We start from the raw sequence: 12,845 nt of genomic DNA, 5'->3' as shown, positions 1-12,845 counted from the left end.
ATATTAACATTAGGAGAATAGCGACTCATCCCAGGACTCTGTAATAGGATGGTACCTTATAGGTGAAATATTTAATAAATGGAACTCATAACCAAAAAAATCAAAGTAATAATAATTTACCCTAAGAAAATTAAATGTGTGTGCTATAGAAAATCTTTATTCATTTTTGCATTACCAGGTATTATGGTTTATCTTACCTTAAAAGTAAGTTTATTATAATTTATCTTACCTAAATTACAGTTCTGAATTTTGCATGCTAGATAACCAACAAATCCTGCAGTCTACTGTTACATATTGGCCAGCAGTGATACTGTGTTCTTACACTACAATGTGCTCTCTCCAGAAAATAACATGATACTTCTCAAAATTTGCATTCCAGTTATATCTCTTCCACCTTGCATTAAGAGTAAGCATATTCAAATATTTCTTAAGGGTTAGGGAAGGAAGAGGAAGGGTAAGTCTACATCTAAGGAAAATCAAATAAGCAAGCAACAAAACAATTTCTTTGTCTACATTATCCAAGTTTAATATGCTGGCTTCTTTCACAATATATATTTATTAAATGCAAAAAGTATTTCCCCCAAAAATATCTCAGAGCACATTGACTGTGTAAAAAATACCCTGTAATGAAGAAGATTGGGGTGGAGGGCGACCTCATGTATACCATTCTTCTATTATCTCAAAAGCTGTCAGAATCACACATGTTGTTTGGAAAATTGTGAAAAGAGCTATATTAGATGACAGTGGAAACAACTCTTATTTACTATGCAACACCTTTCTAAAAAAATGGGAATAGTCTTACATCCCTTCCTAAATGTTACTGAATATAGAATAAATATTAACAAATAATTTTGAAGCAGAAACAATATCGAGTGGCAGTCTGTACTTTCACAGTAGTAAACAAAAATAGTTCTAGGTGTATAATATAAAGGTTAAGAGCATGAGCAGAGGTGTCACCCAGCTGGTTTGAATTCAGGGCACAATATGTGCTTGTTCTGTGACCTTGAAAAAGACTATTTTTCTTTGTCATCATCCATAAGTTATAGTAAGAGATAGAACATATTTTATAGGTTTGTTTTAAGGATTGAATGAGTTCATATGTAAAATGCTTAGAAAGGTATCTGGTGCTTAAAATGTGCTCAATAATTATTAGTTGGCATTACTATTCATTCTCTTCAAACCCCCGTCCCTGAGCTCTGCCCTTCAGACATAGTTGAGTGGTGCACTCTGGACTCTTCCCTTTTGTGAACTCAGCAGTGAACATGTGTTATGGTGCTAAGTGAACCATCTCTTCCCCATCCCAATTAGCGTAACAAGTATGGAGTAATTTATAATACAATTAAAGGGCTTTCACAGAAATATATAGTATAAAACTGCCTTTGATTAAACAAAATATTCAACTTAATAGAAACATCTGAGTTCACCACATTATTCAGTAATTCAATGCAACTGCAATGGAAATATCCAGAAGAGCTTTTATAGAATTTACAAGTTTATCCAAATTCATTTGGAAAATAATTAACCAGTAGAGTCCACCAAAAATAAAATCAAATTAAAATATGTGTTTTTTGATAAGGATATTTATGTATAAGAAAGACAATTTTTGAAAAAGTATTAAAATACTAGGGAAGGAAATTTAAACAAAATTATGACATTAAATCTTGAAAGTATTTATTTGAAGGCAATAATTTCACTGGAAAACTTTTAAAAAACATGTATATAGGCAGAAGTAGAGCAAGTGAAAGGTTAAGATTAATTTTTAAATCTTTTATTTTAAAAGGTCAATATATAGTTGTTCTATGTGACTTATCTATATTTACATAAATATACAAAAATGAATTTATAGATTGATAACAATGAAATGTATTGCATTAGAAAAAAGGAGGAGAGAAAACCCACTAAATAGATACAGAAATACACATGCCATTAAATAGAAATGTTATCTCTTTCAGAATGCAAAAAAAAAGTATTTCAAATATAATTAGGATTATCTTTCTGTCAAGCTAAGAATAAATTAATCATATAATAAAATCTACCCATCAAAAAAGCGGAAAGAGGCAACCATTTTCATGGATCATTAGTGGGAACTAAAATTTGTAGAAAGACCCCTATTTAATGATATCAAGTGATATTAAAATAACATGCTTTTTGATTTGTCGGTTTCTCATGAAGGAATGTATTATGCTGAAATATTCAAATGAAAAAATGTGTCTCTATAAAGATTTTTACCTAAGCATTATTTGTAATAAAGGAAAACAGCCATAAAAATATACTTAAGTGCAGAAATAAATGGGTAAGTAAATTAGGGATGATCCATGACATAAAATACTCTGCAGGTGGTTAGAAAAATGATTAAAGTTTTTATATTCTTTTTTTTTTTTTTTTTTTTTTGAGGAAGAGTTTCGCTCTTGTTACCCAGGCTGGAGTGCAATGGCGCGATCTCGGCTCACCGCAACCTCCACCTCCTGGGTTCAGGCAATTCTCCTGCCTCAGCCTCCTGAGAAGTTTTTATATTCTTATGATGAGAGATGCAGTTTTCTAAAAGTCAGAATTATAGAATCTATATACATATGACATAATCTAGTCTTTCCCTCCGCCTCCACTTGTGCTGTTGCTCTCATTCCTCCTTTCACTCAAGCATTTTCTGATTTTTTACATTTCTAACATCATAACTGGAAACACCTTATACCTTTGTGAGTTATTTGAAATATTTAATCCTTTGATTTCATTTTATTAAATTACATAATTTGAAAAAAAATGCAAATTTTAAGTAAGTAAAGGAATGACAGTGAAAACAAAATATTAAACAATGAGCCCTTAGTGTTGTAAAATATTAATACATTCAGTGATCAAGAAGCACAAATCTTTTCCTGTTTCAAATGAGGACACAAACATTAGTAAATATAAACATTAAAGAAATATGGCCAATAGTGTAGCTACAAATGAAGCCAAATACCTGGTATTTGTTTTGGCTTCAGTGTGTTTTATTTTCCCAAAAATAGACTGACTATTTTCTCCTGAAAGTTTACATAAAAGGTAGTTCCCTAGGTTTCCACCATTTGTCACATCACTTGCAAGAGGGAGTAGAAATCATGTTTACTTCAAAGATAAACATTGTTTCAGTGACTTAAACAGCTTCATGGGCTATCTCCAAGAAAATGTGTGGCAAACAACTGTGTAATTTTTCGGAATGTTCTTCAACATCACCCTTATGTCCATAGCTTATCAATAGTGTTTACGGACAGAGTAGCAGTAGCACACTTGTTCATAATATAAAAATTCTTATGATATATTTCAAGGTCATTATCAGGGGAGGAGGGTCTCAGGAGCCCAAAACAGATATGTGTTTCTGTGTGTGTGTGTGTGTGTGTGTGTGTGTGTGTGTACACGTATGAATGGTGTGAATGAAGGTCAGGATGTCCCGTGAAGCAAAGGTAGAAAAGATCAGCATTCAGAATAAAAATCTGATTAGGTTGTCAAGTAGCAGTGAGAGCAGGGAGGCACAAAATAGATCTAGATTACTGGGTAACTTGAAAAGAAAGCCTAAATGATGTCCCACACAAAGGTAACACATTCTTGACTCCCCATTATAAGAATACTACAATATATGCTGTGTTCTATATAGATTCATATGGAGACAAAAATAATAAAATCTTTCAAAATATCCAGACAGATAATTGCTCTACAAGATAATAGTAAACTTTCAAAATGTGCTCAAAGCCTAAATAGTTGGAACATCATGGTAAATACTATGTTTTCCTTAACATGGGAGGGCACTACTGTTCCCTCACTGGTAAAGGAATGGCAATACCAGAACAGTCCGGGATCACATACAGAAAACCATTGCATCATACTAGGGATATGGTATGTTCTTTACACTTATATTAGACAGTAGTTACTGCATGTTATTTAATGGGAAGAAAAATAATTAAGCAAAATAGAAATTTTCAAACTGTGAAACCAACAGCCTCATGTAAAATTGGAATAGAAATGTTTTTCTCCGGCTTCACTGAACTTAAAGTTCATAATTCATAACCACTTAAACGCAAAAACGTTCCAGAAAAGTACACCCAAAACAAAACCATGAGGTGGTATTTATGGCATTCACAGCAATATACATTGCATTTAGTAATCTTTTTGGAAGGAAGCATTTGGGCACAAAAGGACCACAATTACCATGTCTGGTCTTTGACTTAATCTGTGCAACACCCTATAACACTCTTAATGAATTATTTGTGTAAATATCTCTAGCGTATGAAAAACTTCACATTTGTTGGTAAAATTTTGCTACTATTGCAGCTTCTTTAAGCATATAAATGAGTCATATTACAAAAAGAAATGAGAATATTTAGTAAAAGATTTATCAAAAATGAACATTTTTAAAATAAAGCTAAATTATCTCTGTAAAGACATGATAATTATTTCATTTCCGAAAATCTCAACTGCATTTAGGTTTCTGGCTGGAGGTTGTAAATGTCAAATCATTTTTCAAATAGTAACTACATTGAGGGGTTAAGAATTATGCTGAATGTTAAGAATACATTATCTTATTTATATGTTATCACTTCAACTACATAATAGCCTTTTGTGGTGGAATTATTACAATTTTACATATGTAAACACAAGCGTCCAAAATTTTACATGACTTCTTCATGGTTAAATAGCTTGAAAGTTATAGAAAAATTTGAGACAAAGAACAGCTCCTTCCAAAATTTAGATGCCATGAAATAGTTTATTACTATATAGAGTTATAACAGGAAGTTATTAGAAGATTTTAATGTGGAAAATATACACATGAAATGTAGGTTTTGAAGTTCTTTTCTTTCTCATCCATTCCAAGCATTTTATAAACAAAATTTTTAAATGCTTGTTAAACTAAGCATTGAAGAGAGCCGTCAAATAACAATTAGAATGTTATAACCATGATAGAGAATGAGCATCTAGGTGAGAAATGTGTTTCAATTTAGGGAATGGACCTGATAGGGAGTCCTAGCCTCAATACCTGTCTTTGTGTCTTAAACTATGTGAGCACTTTGATGGGGTTCTTATCTCATTTTAACCATTCCTCTGGACTGACTCTAACACCATTCCCACTTCTCCATCATGCCTTGCAGAAGTATTCAGAAAGACTCAAGTATCATTGAAATTTTCCTTGCCGGATGTTCTTGTGATGAACTTCACTGAAAATGTATCCATGTGCATAGCTAAATGTAATGTATTAAATGATGTTGTCATAGCAGAATTCTCACTTTGACCAAGCTTCTAGTTCAATTTTTTACTGAGTTATGTCATGACCCCTCTTGATACTCTCTCCACCAATTTATCTCTTTGTGCTCTTTAAAATTATTAGCATATTTAGGCTCAGTTGGTCTAATATTATTTATTTTTGTTTCTTTCTCTGTTTGTTTTTCCTCTGTTTCTCTTTTCTTGCCTTCCTGTGAGTTATTTGAACATTTTTAAGGTTTCTATCTTAAATTTATACTGTTTTTGAGTGTATCACTTCATATAGTTTCTTCCAGTGGTTATTCAACATATAAAAATATATATATACTTAAATTATCACAGTCTATTTGTATTGATATTTTGTCACTTAGAGTGAAATGCAGAAACCTGACTTTTATTTAGGTACCTTTTCCTCCCATTTTAATAATATATTTATAATAACTACTAACTTTACATATACTAAACGTCATCATGTGTGGTACAACAATATCTGCTTCAACCAACACATATTTTTAAGAAAATCATAAAAAAGTCTCTTGTATTTAACCCTTATTTTTATCCAATCTACTGTCCTTTCTTTTCTGAAATTTTGAATCTTCTCTTATCATTTCTTTTTCTCTAGAAAATGTCCTTTAGCCATTCTTTAAGGATAGGCTTACAAATAAATTATCTGACTCTTCTTTATGTGAGAATGTCTTTATTTTCCCTTCATTCCTGAAGTATACCTTAGCCGGATGTAGGATTCAGGGTTACTCGTTATTTTTTTAAGCACTTGTAAAGCGTGACAGTCTCTTTTGACCTCTGTGGTTTCAGATGAGAAATCTATCACTAAAACTGGTATTCTTTCATTGTTTCTCTCTGCCTATTAATTTTTTCATTGGCTTTAATTTTTCAGAAGTTTGTAAATGTTATGGCCTCTGCTGAGTTCTACTGAAGCCATTCCAGGTATTTCATGGACAATCTTTTCATTGTCTCTCTGAAGTTAGTTATTGCTAAAAATGTTTTTGTATTATATCATTCCACTCTTCTCAATCCTTTGGCTGAGGTGAGCAGGATTACCTTGTTCTGTTTTGGTGTGTTTGTTTTAATTTTTGTCTGATCCTGTTAGTGGTTCTGTGGCTGAGCCTTCTGCAATGCTTTGTCTAGTAGATACGGGAAGCAAAAAGGAAACTCAGTCATTTTCATGCTGACACTAAAGTCCAAGGTCCTTATGGAGTCTGCTTTCTTAGCTTTACTTTAGAGTCTTCCTATGCTTGTTTTTTATGTATGCTCAAGTTTTTCAGCTTTAAGAAGGAGGACCTGAAAGAATGTGGTTCCTCTATCTTGGCCATTACCCTACCACTAGGTGAACCTGCATATTTTTACATGAATGAATTAAGATTTTGTGTAAGTTTGCCATGTAGCAGGTCAATTATCTGCTGATGCAAGAAAACAGAGGTTTCCTGACCTTGCTACGTATATATATATATACATATATATGTATGTATAGCAAGCAAGTCTTCAAATTGGTGCATTAACTGTAACTACTTAAGATGAGAACATCTTCTAATGCGGAGGGGCTTTAGAATCTGAGTAAGAAGTTCTTTGCTGTAGTTCAGGACTATGAAGACATATCTGTAAAGTGACAAATCATTATGGCATACGGTATATGCAAACCCTATCAATAGAAAACTATTTTATATTAAATTTAAAAAGCCATTTTAATATGCCTGTCATGACTGCAGTTGTTCAAAATATAAAATATAGCTGTAATTACTTAACCAAGTTGTTTAAAATACCCAGGAGTATTTTGGAGACTAGACATCCATCTTGGTCTTTTCTCTTATATGTGATTTATTTTCCCTTTCTAAAAACTTTAAACAATTTTCCTTCTTGCTGTGTTTTTTAATTTCATTGTGCTATTTCTAGGTATGTGTTTTAAATCTTAACTGTTTTGCATAATGCATGATCTCCTCTCTCTCTCTCTCTCTCTTCCTCTCTCTCTCTCTCTCTCTTATTTTTCAGAGGTGAGGGTCTCACTATGTTACCCAGACTGGAGCACAGTGGCTATTTACATACATAATCATAGCACACTAAAGCCTTGAACTCCTAGACTTCAGCATTCCTCCTGCCTCAGCCTCCTGAGTAGCGGGACTACAGGAGTGCACCACCATTCTTGGCTTAATCCTCTTTTCATGTGAGATCGTACGTTATTTTTCATGATACATTATCATTCTCTCAAATATGATTTCACATTTATTTATACTTTCTCTCCTTTTATGACTCTCACTGGCAGATCTTGATAATTTCTTTTAGTTTTCACATATCTTGACTTTGTTATCATTCTCTCTCTTTGTCCCTTTCCAATGCGTTCTGAAAGCATTGCACCCTCTTGCTTGGTCTCACTCATTCTTTCTTTACCTATTTGTATAACTGATGAACTATACAATCTATCCTTTTGAGTTTTTATTTTAACTATTTTTTGTTTCATTTCCAATATCTCTAAGCAGTTATGTTTTATAATAGCTTGATCATCATTTAGATTTCCATTATGTTTATTTCTTTGACAACTTTTGTGCTCTTTACAATTTGTACTGATTTTTTAAGTACTTCAGTTTCTTTTAGTATATGATGTTCCACTGTTGTCTTCCTCTCATTAGCTTAAATATTTTTGAATCAATATATTTGGTGGCTTTTTTGGTATATCTGAAGACATTAGACAAGAATTCTCACTTTACCTTTTCTCTCTGTGATAGGTTGAGTTGAAGAAAGGCACAAGATGTGAGATGCTTTATGTTGCAGTTGATAGTCTCTTCCTCCCTATCCTCTGTTCCCACAAATGGGCAATTCCCTTTCACAAGGCAATCTCAGCTCTGCTGTACTCATAACTTCTTCCTTCTCTGCTGCATCTCTCCTAATTGCCAAGGGATCGAGGCTGCCAAATATAGATGCATTTGTTCTAGGTTTTTGGCTTCCCACTTTGGCCTGCCTCCAGCATTGTTCTCAAACTACTCTACAGTTGCCAAAGTAAGAGCAGCAGATGCTCTAAATCTATTTCTAGGATGCCTGTCACATGATCAAGGTAAAAGTTTCTTTCACCTCCTTTTTTTTTTTTTTTTTGATGTTTCCTTTTGTTTGACATTTTATTTTTTTGATTTCTTAGAACTAAATTCCATACCTGGCCAGCACTTATTTCATCCCCTTCCCATTGCTACCCCAATTACATCCATTTTAATTTCAATCACTGGCTTGATCGCAAAAGAGATGAAGAAAAGATAGCACAACAAAAATTCTGTACAGCAGCCTGTCTTTTCTCCATGAATTTTGGACATCTCTCACTGAGCCTATTTCTTTCTGCTCCCCAAGAAAACAAAAGAATTGACCATCCTCTGGCATATCAATGTCTCTCAGTTTTATAATTGAAAAAAGTATTAAAATTCAGATCTAATTTCTGTCATCTCTAGAGCAAGATGAAGTTCAGAAAATTAGTATGTGTTACTTAAATTTCTATCTTATAAGAAAATTAGTGATGTCTGGCCATTTTATGGGATGTGTGTATTCTTAAGGGATATTTCTATTATGGTTACAAGAGTCAATGATCCACGTTGTCCCCTTACAAAGTTCTATCTAATCTCTGTCTAACTCTTCTCAGTTCTATCTTTCTCAGTTCTTTCTAACCCTCCTCAGTTCCCCTGCTTAATGCTGGAACTAAAACACACAATATCTTTCCTTTTCTTTGCTGGAGCAAGACCCTATAGAGACCACAAGTCTCTCCTCCCCTGCCTGTATCCTATATGACAGTGGAAGATATCACATGATGTATTACAGAGTGAACATTTTAAAGACATTAAAAATTATACAATCATGTGCATTTATTTAATGAGAAAATCTATTTCACATTATGCAGACTTCTAGAGGATATAGCATAACTATGATGAATAAAGAAAGGTGTGTTTGGCCAGGTGCAGTGGCTCATGCCTGTAATCCCAGCACTTTGGGAGGGCAAGGTGGGCAGATCACAAGTTCAGGAGATCAAGACCATCCCGGCTAACCTGGTGAAATCCCGTCTCTACTAAAAATACAAAATATTAGCCAGGCATGGTGGCATACATCTGTAGTGCCAACAGAGCTTGGGAGGCTGTGGAAGGAGAATCGCTTGAATTTGTGAGGCGGAGGTTGCAGTGAGCCAAGATAGCACCACGGCAGTCCAGCCTGGCCAACAAAGACTCCATCACACACACAAAAAAGGTGTGCTTTATGAAAACCAAATTTGTTTTCATCACATTCTTCTATTTCCTTTTGGAAGGTATAAACTCTGCAATGATCAAAATTTATAAAAGAAAAGGATACTCCTGCATGTGTGTATTAGAAGATAATTATGCAGGCATGTAGGAGTTTTGTATTCTACTTTTTATTAACAAATTCATTATTTTATTGAATGATAAAACATCTCCATAAGACCAAAATTAAGAAAATCTTAGTAATGAAGTGTCATCAGAAAAGTAACTTTGTTACTGTGGATTTGAAATCTCTAGCCCTTAACCTTAAATTGTTTTGAAAGGACCATTTATGAAACCCTTTATGAAAAACAAAATATTTTAGAACATAATTTTCTTTATGCATAGTGACTGCAGCCAGAATTTGGATTCTAAGAGAATATAAAACACAATTGAATCTCAGCAACACACCAATCCTCTTCTAGGATTAATTTGAGAAGGAGATAATTTGCCTTGTTTATATTGTAATAATTCTTATTTACTTTAATTTAACAAACTTAAAATTTTCGTGTAGAACCTTACATCATAGGTTTATCATATTCTGTTCTTACCTGAAATAATAACTAATAACAGAGATGAAGAGGAATTCAGTATGCAAAATACCTACAAAAAAATATGTCCTTGTGATTTGGGTGGTTTAGCCATTTTACTCCATCCCTATGTTTATCTAATGCACCTTGCATTCGCTTAGGAAACAACAAATGCCCATACTGGATAAATGAAAATTAAACAAAACTAAATTGTCTTAATATTTATGTAATAGCAATATGTTAGAGAAAAGAATAGCTAGATAGATGTAGAAACCAATAGAATAATAGGTAAAGCGGGTACGTTAAAATGTATGCATTGCTTATCTTTCTACAATGTGATAGAATAAGAATCTCTTAATTTTTAAAAAAGTTGCTCTGCACTGAATTATGAGTAAATAGAATTGCACTGACACTTTTTTACCTTTAAGAACTATCCTAAAAGTTTGTAGAAACTTTTTACAATACAAACTTTGTGGCTCATGGCTAGTACCAAAATGAAGATCATTTCTTCATAAAATGTACATTTAATGTCAAATTAGTGAATAATTCATCATTTTGTTCATGAAACAGGTGACTAAATTTGCTTATAGTAATATAAATGATTGCTAATCTTGGCATCCTGACTGCACAAGCCTAATAAACTATATATTTTACATAGATTGTCAAGAGAAAGGTGAATTGAATTTCACTAAATTCTCAACATCTTATTAATAGAATAAATAATAGATTGTTGGTAGTGTCATCTTTCAAAGTTAATTTTCAAATGTACTTTCCTGAATTTAACAATCTGTATTGATATTTTCTTACCTTTAGTTTAATCATCACTTTAGGAAAACTGGCCTTAGCTAGCAGCCATCAAAGAATTGCTAGAGAATCAATCAGAGGACATCTTCACCAACAAAACCTGGGAAACCTGCCCAGGAGCCAACAGCAGGATATAGGAGGCTATAAAATTATCTCTATGGTAAACATAGGCAAAAACTTGCCTCAATAAAACACATCTTTCAGGTTGAGCAAGATGTGGGGTCATATGGTGTCATCAAGATTCATACTTGTAAAAGAAAAGCTGGGTAAAATCGATGAAAATAAGCAGGGACGTCTCCTCAACCTCCATAGACTGGCTAGAATTTCATCCCATTCAAACATTTATCAGACATGAAACTTGCTCCAAGTGATGTAAATATCCTGTAATTTACCATCTATTAACTTCTGTTTCTAATATTACAATGAGAAATCAAGTTTTTTTTTTTTCCTGAGTTTTTTTTTTTAATTAAGTTCTGGGGTACATGTGCAGGATGTGTAGGTTTGTTACATAGGTAAACATGTGCCACGGTGGTTTGCTACACCTGTCAACAAATCACCTAGGTTTTAAGCCCACCATACATTAGTTATTCTTCCTAATGCTCTTCCTCCCTCTACCCCAACCCCCAGTGTGTGTTGTAGTCCTCCCTGTGTACATGTATTCTCATTGTTTAGCTCCTATTTTTAAGTGAAAACATGGGGTATTTGGTTTTCTGTTCCTATGTTAGTTTGCTGAGGGTAATGCCTTCCAGCTCCATCCATGTCCCTGCAAAAAACATGATATCACTCCTTTTTGTGGGTGCATAGCATTCCATGGTGTATATGTACCACATATTCTTTATCCAGTCTATCTTTCATGGGCATTTAGATTGATTCCATGTCTTTGCTAATGTGAAATGCCAGATATAGGTGAAGGGGAGGAAGGCAGCAAATCACACTGCCATGTGTGTACCTATGCAACTATCTTGCATGTTCTTCACATGTACCCCAAAACCTAAAATGCAATAAAAAAAATAGTGCAGGCTCTGGATGGCTATTTTAATGAACAACTTTTTCACACAAATGAGATAAAGAATGAAACAAATGAATAAAAAAGAATTTCAAAATTTTAATCTTGGTTGTCTTAGAATCCAAAGTGTAACTTGAACAAATCAATACAAGTCCGTGGCTATCATAAGCATTCTCCTGTTGAAAAAGTTGTAGCTAACATGCACATGGTGCTTATTATTAACAGGCAATTTTCTAGTACCTTCTTACATTGACTCATTTAATTCTTCAGTAATCCTGTGAGGCAGATGATACTGCCATCTCCATTTTACAGATAATGACACTGAGATTCAGAAAAATTAAGCACCTTATCCAAAGTTATAAGCACTGGGAGCCCATATTCAAATGGAAGTAGGGTAGCTCCAGGTATTCTGCTCTTAGCCACTTTTCTTCCTTAGGAAAAACAGGCTCCAAACTTCTTGGTTGCCAGATGAGCAAATAAGTGTGGCTAGAAGGTACTAAAAAGACTGAAGAATAAATAAAAAATGTAGCCTTATATGAGCTTATTTTAAAATAAGGTTTCTCATTTTTCTTATCTAAAAACAAGATTTTAGAGACTTTATTACTGCGGAGTTAAGATGAGTGCAAAGAAAACATTCAAAAATATTAGAAGAATGTGCATATATTCAAAATTATGAAATAGAAACAAGATTATAAGTAAAGTTTATTACTGAAACTTAGTAATATTTCAAAGGAAATATGAGAATATAGAATAAGCTGTTTTATAAGCAATGCATGGGATGTGTGGGGTAAGCCTGATAGAATTAAAGTTGGGGTAAAGAGCCAAACATAACTGCCTGCAGAGATTTTTCAATAACAGTAAAAGAAGTCATTACCTAAAGTGATAGCTAGATGAAGTAAAATCACTTGTTGAAGCTAGAATCCATAGCTTTGGTGCATCCATCATAGATACTCATTTGTGACTTTATTCATGGATGTATCATAAAATGGTAGTGTTTTACCAACAGTAATCAGAAGTAACATCCTA

This window comes from Callithrix jacchus, chromosome 4 (assembly GCF_049354715.1).
Source record: "Callithrix jacchus isolate 240 chromosome 4, calJac240_pri, whole genome shotgun sequence".
Classification (NCBI taxonomy): domain Eukaryota; kingdom Metazoa; phylum Chordata; class Mammalia; order Primates; family Cebidae; genus Callithrix; species Callithrix jacchus.
This window is presented reverse-complemented; position numbering follows the sequence as displayed.